This window comes from Lucilia cuprina, chromosome 6 (genome assembly GCF_022045245.1).
Source record: "Lucilia cuprina isolate Lc7/37 chromosome 6, ASM2204524v1, whole genome shotgun sequence".
NCBI lineage: Eukaryota > Metazoa > Arthropoda > Insecta > Diptera > Calliphoridae > Lucilia > Lucilia cuprina.
The window spans coordinates 61,537,116-61,552,535 of NC_060954.1; the positions used below are offsets into that span (position 1 = coordinate 61,537,116).

Sequence of the window (15,420 nt, forward strand, 5' to 3'; positions counted from 1 at the left end):
ATTCAAATTATTGATAGTTTAGACATGCTTTGCGGGAAAATCCTTATTTAAAATTATCATAATAGGTCCATTAGTAAGGGATATATGATCAAAAGTTCAAGACAATCTTTTAACAGTTTTTTTTGTACTTTTTGTTTTTAAATATGAAAACACCAATTTAAACACCTTGTATATTGACAAAAATCTATAAAAAGGAAACTCTTTGGTGCTTTTTAAGTGAAATTTTTTGATTTTCTGAATCATTGAACCTGGATATATAAATTCATACATATATAGTATTCTGATGGAGGGAAAATTTATGAAATTAAACTAACAGTTTTGTAAATTGGAAGGTTTGTTTTAATAAAAAAACTGGTGGAACTTTTTCATCATAGAAAAAACTTGTTTGTTCTAGTTGTTTCTTTAAATAGTAAAATTGTTGAAATTCTTCAACAAATAGAAAACTGGTCGAAAATTTTCATTGATTAGAAAATGGTAAAAGCATTTTTAAAAATAGAAAACTGTTCAAAAATGAACTACAAATAGAAAGTGGTCGAAATTTTTCTATTAATAAATAATTTATTAATTTTTTTCTACGAATAGAAAACTTGTCGAAATAATATAGAAAACTGGTCAAACTTTATCGCCACAGAGAAAAACCAGTAGAAATTCGGTTGAAATCCTTCTATGCTTTTCTTTAAAGGAAAATTGTGAAACTTTATCACCGCACAGAAAACTAGTCAAAATTTTTCTATAAATAGAAAATTTGTCCAAATTCTTTTTCAAATAGAAAACTGGTCGAATTGTTTATATAACTAGTAAAATTTTCGAACATTTTCAAGAAATAGAAAACTGGCCGAAAATTTTCTTTAATTAAAAGATTTTTCGTCACGTTAAAAAATAGAAAACTGGTCAAAAATTTACTACAAATATAAAATGGTCGAATTTTTAATTAAATAATGCATAAATAATTGATTGAGTTTTCTAGAAATATTAAACATGTCGAAATTCATCTATAAATATACAGGATAGGTTAGAAGAAAACTATAATAGAGAAGACTGCTCAAAATTTATTGCCACGGAGAAAACTAGTCGAAATTGCTCTATTAGTAATAAACTGGTCGAATTTTTTCTATAAATGTTAAACTGTTTGAATTGTTCATAAAAATAATAAAATTGTCGAAATTTGTCTAAAAATAGGTAACTGGTCGAAAATTGTTTATAATTAAAAAACTGGTCGAAGTTTTTAATGAAAACAAAACTGTTCAAAAATGATCGAAATTCTTTTAGACAATTCGTGGAGTTTTTTCTACAAATAGAAAAATTTTTCAACAGATAGGAAAACTTGTAAAAATTTTTCTTTAAATAAAAAACTGGTCGAAATTTCTCATTAAAAGGGTAACTGGTCGAATATTTTCTATAGATAAGAAGTTTTGTGAAAATATTTTTATACAAAGAATAATCAACGAAATTTCTCTTCAAACATAAAACTTATAATATGTTTCTATGAATAGAAAACTGGTCGAAATTTTACTGTAAATTAACAAAACTTGTCGATTTTTTTTTATAAAATTAAATTAATCGAAAAATTTCCACAGAAAACTATAGAGCTAAAACCATTTTACAAATATATTTAATAAATCTCATAATTACACAAGTTTTTAGTCTTAAATTTCAAATAAATTTTTTTAAAAATTAAAAAAAAAAAAAATAAAATCTTATAAAAAAGAAACTGTTACTTATGTTTTAAATTCAAAATAAAAATCTTCATATATTTTAAAAATAATCCAAATATATTCCAATAACAACTGAGAACCAATAAATGGTCGCCATAGCGTCGGCGCAATAATAATGGAAACCACATTCATATGTTCACATATATTCGGTGTGTGTCAGTAGGTTACAACTCTGTTCCAATGTTTTTATACTTCTTGTGATTGTTGTTGAGGTAATAGTAAATATAGAGCAACCGGATAAAAAACACAAGAAAAAACAATAAAAACAAAAGACACGAATACTAAACATGGCCAAACAAAAACAACCACTTGCTTGATTCACATTTTTCAGCTGATGACAACGAATACGAGCCAAGAAAACAGAAAAATGAAAAAAAAACGAACAACAACTGCTGGAACTGCTAGAATAGAATATAATAAACAGACACATGCACATACAGCCTGGGAAGGCAGACCCCTGTGATTTGAACTGAGTAATGTTCAGTCAGTCAGTAGACATTTAGCCTTAGAACAGAACGGTTTAATTTATAGAATTAATCAATAGATTTTCAAACGGTCTTAAGGAAAAAACAACAACAAAACTTAAATAAAACGCCTAACGAAAGCAAAACAAAGAAGAAAAAACAATTTTATTTCTTTTTTTGTTTTGTTATTTTATTTTTTTGATTTTTATTCTACTTTGGTTACAAATTAAAAAAAAAGAAAAACACATAAACAAAACAAATTATTTATACAACAACAAAAAACTACGCTTCATAACATCCTTTTTACACTGAACGAAAAAGAAGGGCCCAATTTAAATTAAAGAAAAAAAAAAACAAAATTAAAATTTAAATCAGTAAGAGAAATTTTTGAAAAGAAAATTTGAAAGGAAAACACATTGTTTGCTGAAGAAAAAAACAAGTACAAGTAAAAATATTTAAAAAAAGCAAATTTTTTTATAAAAAAAAAGAAAAAATAAATTTTGTAAATCTTTTAAAACCACAATTTAAATTTGTATATTTTCCTGATTTCTGCTACAAGTGTATATTTGTGTGTTTACTATTTGAGTGTTTCCACTTAAAGTCAAAGTTTGTTTAAAAGTGAGTGCGTGTGCAATTGCAAAACATATCCTGCCACTTGCACCACAGGCTGCACAAGTCACAGTTATTGAATGTTTGCATGCAGGTGCGTGTTTAAATTGTAATTTTGGGTGAAACCCAAAGAGTGTGCATGTATGTGTGTTAAATTCAAGAAATGTAATATTTAATGCAAGCAAGGATATCAAGGATTACAGTGGCACAACGAAAATAAAATTAAAAAGTTTGAAAGAAAATTTGTGTAAAAAAACAAAAATTTCGTGCAAATTGTTTAAAAAGTAAATTAATGTAAAAAAGAATTCCAATTAAACAAATTGTAAATTACATTTTATAATGAAGTGAAATTAGTTGCTGAAAAAATTCTTCCTTTAACAAATATTTAAACGTGAGTTATTCTATTGTATTCTTTAAAAGAAAATTAAAATTAATGTTTTGTAAATATTATAATTATTTAAAAGTAAATTTTATTCTATTCTGGGAACTTTCTTTCTAGAGTTGTAGAGAAAGTAGTAGTAATTAGAAACAATTTAAAATAATTTTGAAAACCTAAAGTTTTTTTATAATTTTTTTTCAATATCTTCTTTGGATGTAAAAAATTTTAGTTTTTTTTAATTTGTATGAATTGTAAGAAAACTTGTAAGGTTCTTAGAAAAAAATACATCATACTTAGCTTCCGAAATTTTATCTTCTGGTTGTGTACGTTAAAGTTACTTCTGGATGACTGTTGAAAGATTTTATACTTTAAAAAATGTTAGGTTGTCTTTTAGAACTACTTCTATAAGTTTCACAAAGATATTTCTTCTATTAGTTATGACAGCTTTATGATATCCTTATCATGTATGATACTTCAGATTACCTTTTAGAAGTTTCATCTACATGTCTCTTTTAATCCCTTGAATTTTAAGTTGTTACAAAACTACTAATGATATACTCCACGTATTATTTTCGAAGTGCTTTACAGATTCCGGTTAAGTATAGGTACAGTTTGCTTAATCACTTAAACTGTCTATCCTCTGTCCATTGCTTCCCTGCTCTTAACTTCCCAGATGAAAAAATATAACTTCCGTTTATAACCGGAAAGCTGAAGTACAAATCCATTAAATAATCTAAAGATTTTGTTTTTACTATGGTAAATGTGGGTTTTCTCTGAACAGACAAGGAAGGAAAAGTTAATACTTAATATCATTTGTAAATTTATATACAAATATACCTTGCATCCATCATCATGATACTCATTTATCCGATAAACTCATTCTAGGTATACGAGCTGGAAATCTCCGAATGCCCCACTATTTCTTTATTATATAAACATACATTCAACATTTTCCAACGCTTAGCAACTTCCACTGTCACATCACTGTGACTGAGGAGGGATTTTTTCCAAAAGAATTCCGAGGGAACCTCAACCTCAAACTCAATCAAAAATTTAAAAAAGTGGAAAAAAGTCAAAAACTCTAAAATAGTCGGAACAATTCGACTAGAGGTGTATTTAGTACTTATTTAATTGCCTACTTATAAGCGAGCATGGCAAGTACTTTCCTCAAATGTCATCACAGTTTTAAAATAATAACTAAAATTTAAGGTTTTGCTTAGTTTTTACCAATTTTAAAGCTTTTTACTAGGGTTCTATAAATCGTCTTTCGAATAATCGAATCGACTTTTTGTCGAAAAAAGACGTAAAGTCGAAGTCGACTATTTTGTTCTAAAAAAGTCAACAACTCGACTATCGTCTATGAAAAAAGGTGAAAAGTCGACTTTGTAAATAAATGTCGAAAAATAGTCGAAAAAAGTCGAAGGGTAGAAAAGTAGGAAAAAGTCGAAAATAGTGAAAAAGTCGAAGAGTCAAAAAAATTCGAAAAGTCGGAAAAAGTAGAAAAAAGTCAAAAAGCAGGAATAAGTAAAAAAAATCGAAAAGTCGACTATTTATAAAATACTAAAAGTCGAAAAATCGACTTTGCATAAAATGCAAAAAGTCGAAAAGTTGACTTTTAACTAAATGCAAAAAGTCGACTATTTCGTTTCAACTATAGAACATTTTACCGTCATCTTTTAAATGTCTAGAAACGGTTGGATTTTTTAAATTATTTTTAAATAATATACGCAATGTGTAATTACAAATCTGCAATTAATAATACTCATACGCACCGTTGGTCGAAAAAACTGTCTTATGAAAATCTAATAGAAAAATATTTGGCTCTAAGTTTGTTTACTAAATAAAAGATTAATTTGTAAGATATTCATTTTCTTTGCACAAACATTTTAGAAGACTCGTTAAGTTAACTAAGTAACAAAAAAAATCGAATAATCATTTTTGTAAATACAGTTAAAAAAGTGAAAACAAGGCCGGAAAAGCAAAACAATTATTATAAACAAATTCTGTAATAATTTGTTTGTTACAGACGGACATAACAAGTCACTTTGTTTATCTATTTGTAATATCCGTACAATTTTTCGATCTTATGAAATATGTATTATGAATATGAATAGTGATGTCCATCTGTCTGTTCTGATGTTCATTGATACAAATTTTAAATTTAAAACTATGTTTGTCTTAAGGTATGGAAAAATATATGTCTAAGATACTCATAGGGTATGACATTTATTAGGATGTATGTATTAATAACCCAGCAAACAATTAAATTATTGATTTTTGTTAAAAAGTCTATGTAGTACTTTTCTTAGATGGGTTACAATTGCCAAGACATTTTTTGAAAATGTATTAAAAATATGTAGTATTAACAAGTTGTTTGCTGGGTTGCATCAAGTACAACAATATTAAATGTTAAGAATTTTGGTCTTGTTTATAAACCTGATTAATAATATTAGTTTTTTATGTATTGGTATTGTAGTGCCAGTCTATAAACATTGAATATGTATATTTAACAATAAAATAAATTTACTACAATTTTTCATTTTGATTATTTCCTTTTTTTCGGGAAAGAAAATAAATTAGTATTACTGCTCATTGGTGTTGTCCCCAATTTTCAACAATCACATTAATATGTAATACGTACACGCAGAGATTGAGTAACACTAATCATAATTTAATAATTTTTAGTAATTTTAATGGCATATAGAGTTTTCCTAATGAAAGTATGAGAAATGAATTAAGTAAACAATTTTTTGAATTATGATTTTAATTATATATTTGTTGTGATGATTAAATTATTTCGTAAATTCAATATGTACCCTAATCATATAATTTCTTACAGTGTACTTATCATCTACATACTACAGCAACAAGAAATGAAGTAAAACGTAAATAAAATAAAAAAAATTACATTTATATTTGATGAACAAATAAAAATATTGGTTACTTTATGAATAATAAATGTAATCAGTTAAAATGTAACCGAAAGGAAACATAAACTAAAATGCAAAATGAACATGAGACCAACAACTAACAAAGAAATAAAATTGTGCAACAATAGAGTAATAGAGAAGGAAATAAATAAAATTTTTTTAAAAATAAAAACTAAATGGAAAAATTTTGTTAAATAGTTAGTGGCTTTATGATTTCATTAATAGTTAAAGTTAAACATGCAGCATGCCATTGCATGCTTTTAAAAATTTATGTTAAAACGAAATTGAAAAAAAAAATTAAAAAATAAATTACAAAAAAAAAAACTTGTTATAAGCAATTTTTTTAAATATTTGCATGCACTTTAATGAGCTTAATAAAATTAGGTGGGTCATTATTTGTGTGAGAAAAAATTTAACATTTTTGAAATTTATCATCTGAAATTTAAACTTAAATGATAATTTTGTTTTGTGTTTTTTTTAAATTTTAGATAATTTTTAATTTAATTAAACTTAAAAACAATTTGAAATGAATGGGGTCATCCTAGTAAATAAGCATATATGCTCAAGTTATATTTAACTTAAAAGTGTGTTAAAATCATTATTTAAGCAGCATGTATTTCTAAAACATAATCTTGTTAAAAAATCTTAATTCTTGGTATGATTCCAATTTTCAAGAGAATTTTAAATAAATTTATTACATATTTCCATATAAGATATCTCTTTAATTTGCAAATGTTGTACAAAAGTCGGAATTATATGTATAACTACATTTGTATTAATAATGGGGCGTATGATTATTATTTATTGAATGCATAATGTAATACAGAGCGTATGAGTAATACCTATTTCAAAATTATTAAATCAATTGACTTTTTATAGAAATTGGAAAGAATTCAACTACAACTATTTTGTTTTTACATTGTCGGTAAATCAACCATTTTTTAAGGAAAATAGGTACTACTTGTTCATAACTTTGGCGAAAAGTGGACTTAAATTTATTTGGTTCGAACGGTCACAGTTAAGGCTTTTATACCCTACACCACTTAAGTGGTAGTTTAGTACAAACTCAATATACCCTGAGTTTGTACTAATGTTTGTAACGCACAATAATATTGGTCCTATACCCACCTTAAAGTATACCAATCGGCTCAGAATCATTTTCTGAGTCGATTTAGCTATGTCCGTCTGTCCGTCCGTCAAACTACAGGCCGCAATTTTGAGGATAATTCAATGAAATTTGGTACATAATCTTCTATCGTTCCAGGGACGAACCCTATTGAAAATGGTTAAGATCGGTCCATTATTTCACATAGCCCCCATACAACTGTACCCCCGAATATGGTTGTAAACCTTGTAATCAAACTACAGGCCGCAATTTTAAAGATAATTCAATGAAATTTGGCACACGTTTTTTTATGGTACTATAGACGAAGCCTATTGAAAATCATTAATCGGTCCATTATTTCACCTAGGACCCATGGAACTGAACCCGCCAAAGAGGTTCATAATTTCATAATTTGGTTTAATATACTCGTATCTCGACGAAAAGCTGCAAAACCAGACAGACAGACAGATAGACAGACGACAAAAATGTTGTTGTTGTTTTCAATAATTTTTTTTTGCTATGTAATGACAAAACGTTTCGATTTTAAACAAACCAAAAGATTTATTGAAGATTTATATAGAGAGGCACATACAAACATACACTAAGACACAAAGACACAAAGACAGACATATTGGCAACTTACTGAGACACACAAATACAGACAGACGGACAAAGCTTAACTTCTAAGCTATCTTTAACGATCCATAATTTATATGGATTTTATATAGTCGGAAATATATATTGAGAAAATTTTAAACACATAAAAACTTTTGATCAAAACACCACCAAAAAAACATAGAAACATAAAAATATGTATTATTTATCATAAAACACATGAAAGCAATTATAATCATTTTACTAAATAAACCAAAAAAAAAATTCTGAAAACAACTAAAATAAAACTCCCCTAAATAAAATATGATTTAATAGATAAAATCGACATTAAAATTATGAAAACCTAATGAAAAACGAAAAAAAAAAACAATTTGTTGATTTAACATACATTTGCCAAAGATAAAATGCACAAAAAAAATTTTTAACTGAATAAATAAAATAAACATAAATAATAAATTAATAGACAAAATGAAAAAAATAGAAATAAAAAAATACACATAAAAATATACTCACGTATAAATATTTAAAAAAAAATAAATTTCTATTTCGAATACTTTGTCAACAGCAGCATCGTCAGGCCACTAAAAAATATATGACACATCTAAAGCAAAATACTAGAGAGAAATAAAGAAATATATCGGACAAATTTTTAAATACTTAAACAAAATTTATACATATATAACAATACTTTTCAGCTGTTTGACAAAGATCAAGCACGCGTTCAATATTCAGATCTAAACGACCAACAACCAAAGACTCTGACCGATTGTAGGAAATTTAGACTCATATAGAACCATTAAATAATTATTGTATTTGATTTTTTTGCTAATATATTTTTGATTTTTTTTCTTCTTTAATGACAATTCGTTTGTTGAGTTGTATTTTTAAAGAAAAACCATTTCCATATAAAAAATCCATAAAAAAAATTTTAACAACATATGCTCGCTTTTTTAATTAACAGAAATTAATATTAAGAAAAAACAATAGTACAATTGATACAACATTTGTAAATTTTTTTACAATAAAATCACTTGTTTGAGTGTTTTATTGAAGCCAATTAAATATAAACAATTTTCACAGCAACAGTTTGTTTAATAAATTGGAAAAATTATTTACTATTTACAATTGCAAAATAGAAGTATTTTATTTTCTTGTTAAATACTTGAAACCGATTCTATGGAAAAGTGAAATGGAAAATATCGAATTATTGCAAATAATTTTTGTTATGAAAAAAAATCATTGCAGTCATCTTAAGACGTTTTTTTTATAAAAGAGAGAGAGAGACTAATGAGCAGACCAACTAATGGTTTAATGGATAGATTAGTTAATCGAATATTTAATCGAATTAGTTAATATACTAATCAGTAGACTAGAAAGGTGGTCAAAATAAATTCATAGGCTACAGGGGCTAGTCGATAATCAAAAGACAAGTCATTAGTCCCTAAATAGTCAATACAATAGTCATTTCAATAGTGAATAGACTAATTTATAAACTAGTACATAGACTTGTTAATAGACTGGTCATTAGTCTAGGAAACATATTAATCAATAGGCTAGTCAATAGACTAGTCTATAGAGTAGTTCATAATCTAGTTCATAGAATAGTTCATAGGATAGCCAATAGACTAATTCATAGACTAGTCCATAGACTAGTCAATACACCAGTTAATAGACTAGTCCATACTCTACTACAAAGACTAGTCAGTAGAATAGTCCATAGACTAGTTCATTACACTATTGCATAGAATAGTCCATACACTAGTCAATAGCCTAGTTCATAGACTACTCCAAAGACTAGTCAGTAGAATAGTTCATAGACTAGTAAATAGACTAGTCCATAAACTAGTCAATAGACCAGATCATAGACTTATCCATAGAATAGCTCATAGACTAGTCCACAGACCAGTCAGTAGAATAGTCCATAGACTAGCCACTTGAATAGTGAATAGACTAGTCTATAAAAAAGTTCATAGACTAGTTAATAGACTGGTCATTAGTCTAGTAAACATATTAGGCTAGTCGATAGAGTCTATAAACTAGTTTACAGCTTAGTCCTTAGACTACTCCATAGACTAGTCCATAGACTACTCCATAGACTAGTCTATAGATTAGTCCATAGACTACTTCATAAACTAGTATATAACCTAGTTCATAGACTACTCCAAAGACTAGTCAGCAGAATAGTCCAAAGACTAGTCAGTAGAATAGTCCAAAGACTAGTCAGAAGAATAGTCCAAAGACTAGTCAGTAGAATAATCCATAGACTAGTAAAAAGACTAGTCCATAAACTGGTCAATAGACCAGTACATAAACTATGCCATGGAATAGCTCATAGACTAGTCCACAGACCAGTCAGTAGAATAGTCCATAAATCATAGGCTAGCCAATAGACTAATTCATAGACTACTCCATAGACTAGTCTATAGCTTAGTTCATTGGCTAGTCCATAGACTAGTCTATAGAGTAGTCCATAGAATAGTCCATAGTCCTAAGAACAAACCATAGACTTGTTTATTCTACATAGACTGGTAAATATACTACTCCATAGAATATTTCATAGACTAGTCCATAGACTACATATGTACATATTAAATTCATAAATTTATGATTCTTTGATTTTTATGCTATTTCGTTTATTATTTATTTAGTTTGATTTCCTGGACATTTTGAGGTCAATATAAATATGTACGAATGACTAAACAACTAGTAAACAAAAAGAAAACTAAAAGAAAATATGAAAGATTAATTTGATGGAAATAATTAAACAAATTAGTTTTAGTATTTAGTTTCACACTAATATTATGTTTAACTAAATGTGCTTGCGGCCATTAAGTTTAGTTGTTGTAGGTGAAGGAAAAGGTGTTGGTAGGAAATGTTTTTTTTTTTTTTTTTTTTACAAATATTAACAAAATATGTTATTGATTTTTAATAACAGAAGTTGATACAAAATAAGTAGGTACATGCATAAAATAGATTTATAATAAACAGGTGAAAAAAAGTTCCTTTAGATTATAATTAATGTCAGAAAATATTTTGTGTTTTTTTTTTAGATTATTATTTGTTCATGTCACTTTATACAGTGAGTGTTAATTTAATAAAGACAACATCAATCTTAATTTCGAATAATAATTTACATGATTTATTAAAAATATATTTTGTTGATGTTTTAATGAGTTTATAGTTTACCTTGTTACTCACTGTATATTTATTTATTTATGTATAATATTCTCTAATAAATATTATTTCCACTAAGAAAAATTAACAATGTTTTCATCTTAAAAGTTTAATAAAATCATCAATAAAGATTTGATGTTACTTATACTGGGTATTATAGAGATCTATTTATTAAAATCCCATATTTCAATTTAAATTCAGTAGAGATTTACTCAAGCTCGCATAACTATTACTTAGCATAAATACACATTTTTTAATGTGATAATTTACTAGTGGTCGCCATGAAATTTTTGAAAAAAAACTTTAGCAAACCTTACAACTTTAAGGCAGACATTAAATTACACGTTAAATTTTTAGACAGCCAAACCAAAAATTGTTTAATAGACATTAATTCAATGAATCTTAAATTCTTTATATATTTGTTGGCAATAAATATGCTAATGAAGACAAGAATGTTTTCGTTAAAATAACATTTTTTGCTTCTTCTTCTAAGACAATTTGCTTGTCCGCAACATTTGTAAGCCTCAAAATGTTACTGCAAAAAAAAAAAAAAAAATGAAAATAAAAAATTATATTAAATGTTTATTAAGCATTTAAGAAGATGACAATGATAATGTTGACTATAAAAATGTGAAGAAATGTTTTTTTCCACAACAAATTACAGACATATTGGCTGCTCGAGCTTGAGTCTGCGAAAACTTTTTATACGCAAGAGCCTTTAGAAGTTTGTACTTGTTAAGTTAAGAGGAATGTTGGGAAAAATGGAGTTCAAAGATGTTTTTTTAATTATGTAGTATTTGATTCCCTACATTCTGATGATGAACTATTCAGTTTTAGTTTTGTTCCAATTTAATTCTAGTTCAGTTCTAATTCAGTTCTAGTTTAGTTCTAGTTCAGTTCTAGTTCAGTTCTAGTTCAGTTCTAGTTCAGTTCTAGTTCAGTTCTAGTTCAGTTCTAGTTCAGTTCTAGTTCAGTTCTAGTTCAGTTCTAGTTCAGTTCTAGTTCAGTTCTAGTTCAGTTCTAGTTCAGTTCTAGTTCAGTTCTAGTTTAGTTCTAGTTCAGTTCTAATTCAGTTCTAGTTCAGTTCTAGTTCAGTTCTAGTTCTAGTTCAGTCCTAGTTCAGTTCTAGTTCAGTTTTAGTTAATTTCTAGTTCACTCCCAATGGAAGTTACTTTTAAGAAAAAAACATTTATTAATCTTAAATTTTTTGCTTTCATTTATTAAAAAAAAAACTTTTTTGGAAAAAGCTTTTTTGTTTATATAAAAGCTTCTAAATAAAAGCTATTATTTAATAAATTTGTTTTTCTAAAAAATGTATTCAAATGAAAAAATGTTTGCTCTAAAGTCAAATTTTTCAATGTAGGACAAATTGTGTCGACTTTGAACATAAAACTTTTTGAGGTTTTTTTCCTTTTATTACCCTTGGTTCTGCATTATAAAAATTCTTATTCTAGTCGTAAACTAATTGCAGGTTTTAATATAAAGAAAAAATACTAAAAATCAAACGAGCACTTGAAAAATGCTCGTATAATAAGAAGCACGCACATATAGGATGGAATACTTAAGCTACTAAGGCTACATTGTATAAAGAGACAGAACTTTTAAGGAGTTTAAACATTATTTTAAAAAATCTTAGAAGTTATGAACACAATCGAAAACTGGGAGGTTTAAAAAAAAGACGCTTTATGGAATTTTAGGAAAATTGTGGTTATTTTAAAGAAATTAAAAATTTAAATTTAATTCTTTTAGATTTCTTCCTTTCAACGAAACTTATCTCTATCTTTTAACTTCATCTTAAAATAGCAGTTAGTAACCAATCAAAATTCCATTATATTTACTAATCTGTTATTATTTTTCTAACTGAATTGTTTGTCGTTTTAGTTGTTTTTTTGTACTTTCAAAGAATACTAACTGAGCCAGGAGGGATTCTTTTGTTTTTGTCACATTTGTTCGTTTTTAAAACCTCAGATACGGATGAACAAAACTTAGATCCCCCAATTTTTGTGTTTCATTTTTTAAATGGTTATATTTGCTTTAAGAAAAAAGAAAAACTTAAAAAATAAGTAAAAAGTTTTGCTAAATATTAAATGGTAGACAAAGCAAGAAGACTAATTTAAACAATCACAAGTTTTAGGACAAAAGTTTTATGTCTGTTTGTTAAATGAATGTTTTACGTATTTGTTGGGGCTAATTTGTTATACACCAAAAGCTGCTTATTAGTGAAGAGAAAAGAATTTATTTTATTGGGCGAAAGAAATGTATTTTAAACACTCAGAAAAATCAGGTTAGTAAAATGTATGAAGTAATTTTATTAAGAATTATTTCAAGTTTAAAAAAATCTAAATATATTTTTTAAGAAAAAGTTGTTATTTTAATTTGAAAAATTCGACCTTTGAACTATTTAGAAAATAATGAATATTTTAACTATAAATAAAAGAATTTATGAAGCAATATCTTCTTTGCAAATGTGAAAGGTATTATCTGCAGATGAAAATATGAATTTTTATATTATTTTATATAAATTTGAAATTTTTGTAAAATTTGACCTATGAACTCATTTTTAATATTTTACATTAAAATTTGATTTTAATTTTTTTTTAATTTACAACAATATAAATTGCCACAAATTGGTCCTAATTTTAAAAAGATCAAATAATTTGTCTATAGTAGTTGTTATACAATTTAATTTTATTCCAATTTCTTTTTGAAAATATTTGTAGATTTTTTTTGTTCTTCACATTTTTGGTCCTACCTAATACACCTTGGTCTAACGCACTCATTTCTACGATAATTTATGTCTAAGATAATGTGAACAAGTAGCGTATAAAATATTAAATTTTATGTCTAAAGTGGTCATTTACTTTTATATTCTCGTCGTCTGTGAATAAGTGTTGATGCCGATGTTTGTTGTCGACTGACTGTCAAATCATGTGCTTGAGTTTGTGACCCGATTGTCAAACATAGAGAGAGAGAGAGAGTGAGAATGAAATATGCTATTAGCTGGATGTTTTTGATGTTTATGAGATATTCATATACCCTACACCACTATAGCGGGGAGAGTATTATGCGTTTGTAACAATCAAAAATATTGGTCCCACATCCTCTTTAAAGTATACCGATCGGCTCAAAATCACTTTCTGAATCGAATAAGCTTTGTTCGTATTTTTGTCAATTTAAACTTTTTCTGCATGCTACAGCTCCTAATTGATAATTTATTGAAATTTGTGGCATACTATTCATTAGACCCAAGTACGATGCCTTGAGTCGGTTCATTATTTCGCCTTGCTCTCATACAACCGTACATCCTGAAAAAGGTTTTTCACCAAAAAGAAATCTTATAGCTAAGCGAATAATCTATACCCCAACAAAAGAAAGTTTATGGTGTATATTAATAGCTATATCACTCTTACCTTAAGTAGGGTACTTTTAAAATTTTGCTTTAATTAATTAAATAAACAAGCAAATAAAAAATCCATTTAAATTGTATTAATTACCATTACTAATTTTATTATTTATTTATTTTTAATTTAATTGATACTTTTTATTTTCATTATCCCCAGCATGTGTGATAATTAAATAGAACTAAATGAATCTGTTTATTTTAAGATGAATGCTTTTAAATCGATATTAAGTATGATTATAGCACATTATGGTCCTTCCGCCGACAACGCTCTCAACAATTTCCGCCATTTATTATACACAATTAGTAGTAGCAATGTCTTTTAAAATTTGTTTAGCTAATTATTTTTTTTATTTTATTGCCTGTTAATGGTGGGGTGTGTGTGTAAAATTTAAAAATAATTTCTATTTGTTTTTTGAGGATTTTGGAATTTAGTCTGATTTATTCTAAATAATTATTTTGTACACATATGCAAATATACTATTTTATTGCACGTCTGTGTGAGGGAGACAAAAAAACAAATTAACCAACTTCAAACTGTTATTTTAATTAAATTGAAAAAGTTTGCTATTAGTTACATACCTTCTCTTTTTTCTAAGTGCTGTGTTTATTATATTTCAGACTGCGGGTGCTGACAAATGTTCTTTGCAAATTAGAAATTTGTTTTTTTTTAATACAAATAAAGAGCTAAAAATATAAACATTAACGTATATGTGCTAAATTTAATAACAACAATTTACGGAACATTTATTTAAAAATAATTTAATTTCTTTTTAATTGCAGCAGTTATATGTAATTTGAAGTATAAAGTGTTACCGCAACATATTTTTAAATTATTACATTATATGGTTTAATCTTAGGAAATTTTTAACTCAATTTGAATTTGTCATTCTAAACAATTTTTGATTTAAAAGCTTAATAGTAATCTATAGTCTAGTCTATAATCTAGTCTATAGTCTAGTCTATAGTCTAGTCTATAGTCTAGTCTATAGTCTAGTCTATAGTCTAGTCTATAGTCTAGTCTATAGT

General features: G+C 26.6%; 1 protein-coding gene across 1 annotated transcript in view; it reads left to right on the top strand.

The window, feature by feature from the left end:
* Positions 1-2,199: 2,199 nt before the first annotated feature.
* LOC111680042 overlaps positions 2,200-15,420 on the top strand; it is a 116,343-nt gene continuing 103,122 nt past the window's right edge. The window contains exon 1 of the mRNA XM_046955145.1: positions 2,200-3,179. The gene's annotated coding sequence lies outside the window, so the exon portion shown is untranslated. The remainder of the gene's footprint in view (positions 3,180-15,420) is intronic.